Here is a 6,149-nt window from a genome sequence, read left to right as displayed (position 1 = left end):
AGGCAGTGTCTTGCTGGTTCAGGCTGGGCTTGATCTCACTATGTAGCCCAGGATGGCTGCAAGCCCATGACCTCTCCTGCCTCAGCCTCCCAAGTGCTGGGATTACAGGTGTGCGCTGCCACACCCAACACAAAACTCACAATTTAAAGAGAGAAGTGGAAGTATGAATTCAACACTCCTTGCAGGAAGGACTGTAGTTTTGTCAGAGAATAAGTACTGCAGAGAAAATGTAAAGCCCCCAACACGTTTGCTGATCATCATCAAAGGTATGCAAGACCTGCTTAGTTCCCTGAGCTAACCTGTGTGACTCACTGAAAATGCCTAAATCGATTGTAACCAAAGCTTTGTGTCACAACCCTTTGTCATTGAATGTGCCAAGTGAATTGGGGAAAGAGTCCTAGTTGAATGCATCACACTCACTCATTACTAAGAATTACTGTGGTCTTTACTTTGTCAAAGTTGCTCTACTGTGGCTCAGGAAAACAGCTGATTACTTGTGTCAAGAATATTTTATAGCAGAAATATATATGTCTTTGAGGAAGGCAAAATTAAAAACTTTTTGTAATAAAAGTCCTAATTCATATTAAAGACATTTTGAGTATAGAATTTTTAAATTGGTAAAAGAAAGTATAAATTTTAATAAGTTCTCCCCAACTTTTTTTCCCCACTGCTCTGTATTGAAACCAGGACATTTGCACTGAGCTATATCTTCAACCTTCTTTTCAAAATTATTTTGTATTTTGAAGCAAGGTCTTGTAACAGTTCTGAGAGCCAGGAAAGGGAGCTTGGCGTGAGATGAAGACTCTAAAGGTGACAGGAAGCCCGTAAGAGTTTTAAATAGTGGAGTGAAATATCAGATTTGTTCAGAAAAGATCCTTCTACTCTGACTCTAGTGTGGAGGCTGGATGGAGTGGGAAGCCACGGGAAGAGACCCACTGAAAGATTCCTGTGGTAAATCATCCAAGTGAGACTTGAGGGAGGCCTGGAGCAGAATAGTGTCATCAGAACTGTTCTCGGTGGAGGATTCTAGAGGCATTAGAAAATTGGGGTGGGGTATAGTTCAGTGATAGAGTATTCGCCCGCCTTGTATGAGGCCCTGATTCAATCCCCAGTGCCACCAAAACAAATTGTCAAGCCACGCTGATTAATAGAATATGTAGAGTGAGGGAGAAGGCAGAAAAGAGGGGCTGCTGCCTCAATTCAACAATTGACTGCTGGGTCAGTTCTTTTGAAGCTGTTCTGTAGCAACCTTCAGTGATCCTCCCATTTCACTGCAAACTGCTCTGCTCATACGACTGCACCTGCATCCAGGATAGCTGGGAAATGCAGTCTTTTCCATGGCGGCAAGGATTCCAACTAGACAAAGTCTTACTATTAAAGAACACACAGTAATACATGCTACTGGCTATCTCTGGGACAGTGAACTGCCCTGCTGTGTGCTTCTTTTTTTCTCGTGGGCTCATCTCAGAGCATGGCCCTAGAGAAACCCAGAGCTGACTTCACCAGGGCTTGGAGTTTTATCAGTGAATGGCATGAACATGCTAACAGCAAGACTAAAATTGCCATGACAGCATGACTAAAGTGAAGGACTTGGCCAGGGGTTTAGCTCAGCGGCGTAAGTGTCTGCTTGCCAAATGCGACATAGTGAGTTCAATCCCCCACACCAAAAAAAAAAAAAAAAAAAAGAGAGAGAGAGAGAGAAAATAAAGTGAAGGATTTTTTACAAAACTGGATTGGGAGAAAAGTGGAGCAGAAAGAAGCTGATGGGTAGAAAGAAAATGGAGACCTTAATTACCTGGACATCTTGATGCAGAGGAATTAAGTTTCCTGTACAAGAAATGAGGTGGGCAGCCTTGGACAACACGAGAGTGTGGTGGAGAAGAAGTGAGGCTGGGGACAAACAGCAGATAAGAGAATGGCTTTCTGAAACTCAGTGATGATCAGGGAGACACAAGAATCTATCAAATCTGGATTCTTGATTTCTTGATTCTTTTCTTTTTTCTCCCTACCCATTCCATTTTTGTACAAGTCTGAAGCTGCAACTGAGTGCCCACACATGGCACCCTCACCTTGTTCCCGTGGCCCACACTGAGCCCCAGCTCTTTCTGCAGCAGCTGGTGAGACCTGACAGAGTTGCATCAGGAATCACTCATGTTCTACCCCAGGGCTCCTGTGACCTGCTGGGCACTCCCAGTTATGCAAATCTGGAGAGTGGAGGAAGCTAATATGTCCTGGGGAAAAATCTTAACCTTTGGAGACCAGGATCTGGTAAGTAAATGCTTGCCCTGGCCTCTCTGAGGGTGGACAATTCTTTACCACTTTCACGACTTTCCAGTGTACATGCCAATAGGATCTGGTGTATTCCGAGGATGTACAGCTTCCACCACTGTCTAATTCCAGACCATTTTCTCCATTTCCTAAGGAAACTCCAGATTCATTAAACCACCACCCTGCAGTTCTCTTTCCCCCAACCACAGGAAATCACCAATTGATTTTCTGTGTCTATAAACTTGCCTCTTTGAGATATCACACAATAATGGACTCAGGCAATTATTTTGTGTCTGGACTCTTTCTTTTAGCAAAATGTTTTCAAGGCTTATCCATATTATAGCTTGAATATAGCTCATTCCTTTTTATGGATAAATAATACTTCATTGTGGGCTATATCCCATCTTGTTTGCTTCTCAGTTGTGGGGCATTTTGGTTGTCTACGCCTTTAAGCTATTGTGAATAGTACTGTTGTGCATGATGACATCTTTTTATATTGGCTTTTCTACCTGCCTGTCAGTGTGGGAGACTGAATACTGTATAGTCCGGGGACAGAGAAGCCCTTTGGAGATCTGGACAAAAGCAGCAGATAGAAACAGGTGGGCAGGCATTTGAGAGACATGGAGAGTGAGAACTAGTAGGATTTGGTGACAGTGTGAGAGATAGGAACCTGATGATGGGAGAGGAAAAATGGGGATGATACTGAATTTTAACTTAATGTTTTAAGTTGTTGCTATTTTAAAAGCTTAAACTTCTTATGATTTGGACAGCTAGCATGTTAATAATTGCTGTGTTACTAAAGCCCACGTTAATCTTACCACCTACGATGACAGGTGTTTCCAAATTCCCGAAAGCAACACCACCCTTAGAGTTTGAAGAGTGATGGGGCAAATGTTTTTCGCAGGAATTCTGTCTAAATAAGAAAAACTTAAATCTCTCCTGGTCAGTATGTGAGCATTGTTTTCACTGCTCAATCTTGCAAGATTCCCTCAAAGAAATACGTAGACTGGTTATAGTGATCTACTTGCCAGGCTGCCCATGATGTCCTCACATACATATGCTCAGGGTTGGCCTCACAAATGTGAGTCCTGGAGCTCCTCTAAGTGTCTGGTCACCCCTACATGTGGGAGTGAGGGAGAGGTGTTGACATCCAGCTCGTTCTGAAGCAGGAATAGTAGCAGAGGGAAAACAGGAATAGTAGCCCATTTGGGACCATGTTGAAGCTGAGCAGTACTGCTAACCTTTCAAGATACGCTTAGAAAACTTTGAGGTGCATGGTCCAACTCACCCAGATTTAAGGCTGGTAGCTTCAACTGATCTGGAATTAATGTGAACTTCAGAAAACAGGACAAGAGATGCACCCCACTTTCCAGGTACCATGCATAATACTTGCTTTATCTGACCCTTACCAGCACCTTGGCAATTAAGTAATATTGAAGAAAAAAGTCTCTCCCCAAAACACTGCATCACTCCCCTTAAATCATCTAGCGGTAGATCCAGACTAAAATGTGTTTTTTTTTTTCTATACCCTATGTGATGATCATGAAGGAGCTCACCATTTCTACTCCTATTTGAAGGATCTACAAGATTCTGCTCTCTGGCTGCTGGACATTCTCTAACTGACCAAGCACATCTCACAGAGTTTCTGTAACTAGGTTTTAGCCGTGGCCCAAAGCCCCTCCTGATCTCCTGACAGGCAGACAAAGGGCTAGGCAGGGTGTGCCTTCCTTGACTCACATCCCATGGTACCATGGCTCTTAGGGCCTTGTCACAGGCCTAAGGACTCCTCCTGTGCCTGACAGTTTCCTCCTGTTATTTGGGGAAGGTTCAGCTCATACATGGAATGAACCTGAACAACTCCCTGAACAACTCTTACGCCAGAGGAAAATCCATCAGGATGGGTGACGGAAAGTTTATTTAGAACCTGTCATGAAATCCGATTATGATCATTGTGCATCAATTTCGAGTGTGGTTAATGATTATTCCGGCTTGGGTTCTTGTTGTTTGGGACAGGCTTCAGGCAAAAAAATCATTAAGATGAGGTGTGGCTTTTCTCTAATCCTGGCTAATGAAACCCTGCACCTAGGCAAGGGGCCAGGCTGGCATTTAAGGATGGCTGTGTGGCTAAGCCATCACCTCAACACTTTCACCACAAACTGAACGAGAGATGGCTTCATCTCTTTCGCATGAGTGTCCATCTTTTCCCTGACCCATCATTTATCGTCCCACAGATAATTACAAATGAATTAATTATAAAGTTCACATGAAAGGAGAAAGTCAGAAGGAGTGGAATGGGACGCCATATTTCCTTGGAAATACACCATCCTAAAAAGAAACATCTGGACACTTTGGGAAAGAGAAAAGCATCACAGTGTCCTCTGGTCTCATCAACACTTCAAGGATGTGATCATTATTAGGTGCCTAGCATAACCATTAAGAACAGTTCCTTTGGCTGAAATCTTACAGTAATTTGCCAAAATGACAAACACAAAGGGAAAGGGAGAAAAACCTGCTGTATGTTCTCTAAGGCTTTTAGAAACCGTGGAGTTGTTCCTTTGGCCATGTATATGGGGATCTACAAAAAAGGGTAACATTGTAGACATCAGGGGAATGGGTACTGTCAAAAAGGAATGCCACACCACTGTTACCATGGCAAAACTGGAAGAGTCTACTGTGTTACTCAGTAGACTCACAATGCTGTTGGCATTGTGGAAAATAAGCAAGATACTTGCAAAGAGGATTAATGTTCATACGAGCATATTAAACACTCAGAGTTGAGATAGCTCCCTGAAACCTGTCAAGGAAAATGACCAGAAAAAGAAGGAAGACAAAGAGAAATGTACCTGGATTCAATTGAAGCACCAGCTTGTGCCACCCAGAGAATCATACTTCAATGGGAAGGAGCCAGAATTGCTGGAACCTATTCCCTATGAATTCATGGCATCAGCTGGCGATGTAACATTTCCATTCAGCACCTAATTAGTGGCTAAATGCTCTAGGCTCTGCTTAAAAAATAAAAAATTGTCCTGTGTTGTAAGGATGATGTGTGTTATGGTTGATACATTGTGTTCTTGAAAAGTTTAAAGTTTAAGACTCAGCAGAGAACCAGGGTCCTTTCTTTGTAAACATCCTCATCCTGTGCAAGAGGAAGGTATGCACATGGTATCAGTACTATATGTGCATTAGGAAGCTAGCTTGCTTACAATATAAGGGAGTAAAACAGGTTGTTCTTCCCCCTTTTTGCTCTTACTGCTTTTGCTGTCTTGAACTGTTGCCCCTGTGCCATGCCACCTTGCCTTGCAGCCAGCTGATTACACACTGAAACCTTCACAAGCTGTGAGCTAAATAAATTTTTCCTTCCTTTATTTTGGTCATCCAGTATTTTGTCCCAGCAAGAGTGAACAGGTGTGTGGTGCCTTTACTTCAGAAAAACAAATATTTGAAGCAAATTCTCCTTGTACATAGTTAGTTGTGTCAGGTATTTACTTTTCTGTGTTTTTCTTGTTGAAAGATGTGAAGTATCTTGCAAATGTATACCCAAATGGTCAAATATTTATGAAATATTTGTATTGGTTTAAAGATCCTCTAAATCACTGGGGGGGGGAAGATGTATCAAACTAAATGGAAGTCAGTGTAGGGCATTTCAGTTAAATATATTTAAAGCACCCTTTAAAAAAAAAGATTTCCAAGTTTAAAGACATTATTTTCTCTTAATCCTAGGCTAAAGATTCACTCAGCTGCCGGTAATGACAGCTTCCTATAGCCCTAAGGAGAAGTGGAGAAGATGCCTCTTAGAGGGTCCAATTATTGGGGCAGACATTTCTATGTGAAATTCTAGTGACATTCTAGACATTTCTATGTGATTATTCTAGTATTTGAAA

This window comes from Cavia porcellus, unplaced genomic scaffold (genome assembly GCF_034190915.1).
Source record: "Cavia porcellus strain 051 isolate PalLab524CR breed Dunkin Hartley unplaced genomic scaffold, mCavPor4.1 scaffold_6, whole genome shotgun sequence".
Taxonomy (NCBI): Eukaryota; Metazoa; Chordata; class Mammalia; order Rodentia; family Caviidae; genus Cavia; species Cavia porcellus.
This window is presented reverse-complemented; position numbering follows the sequence as displayed.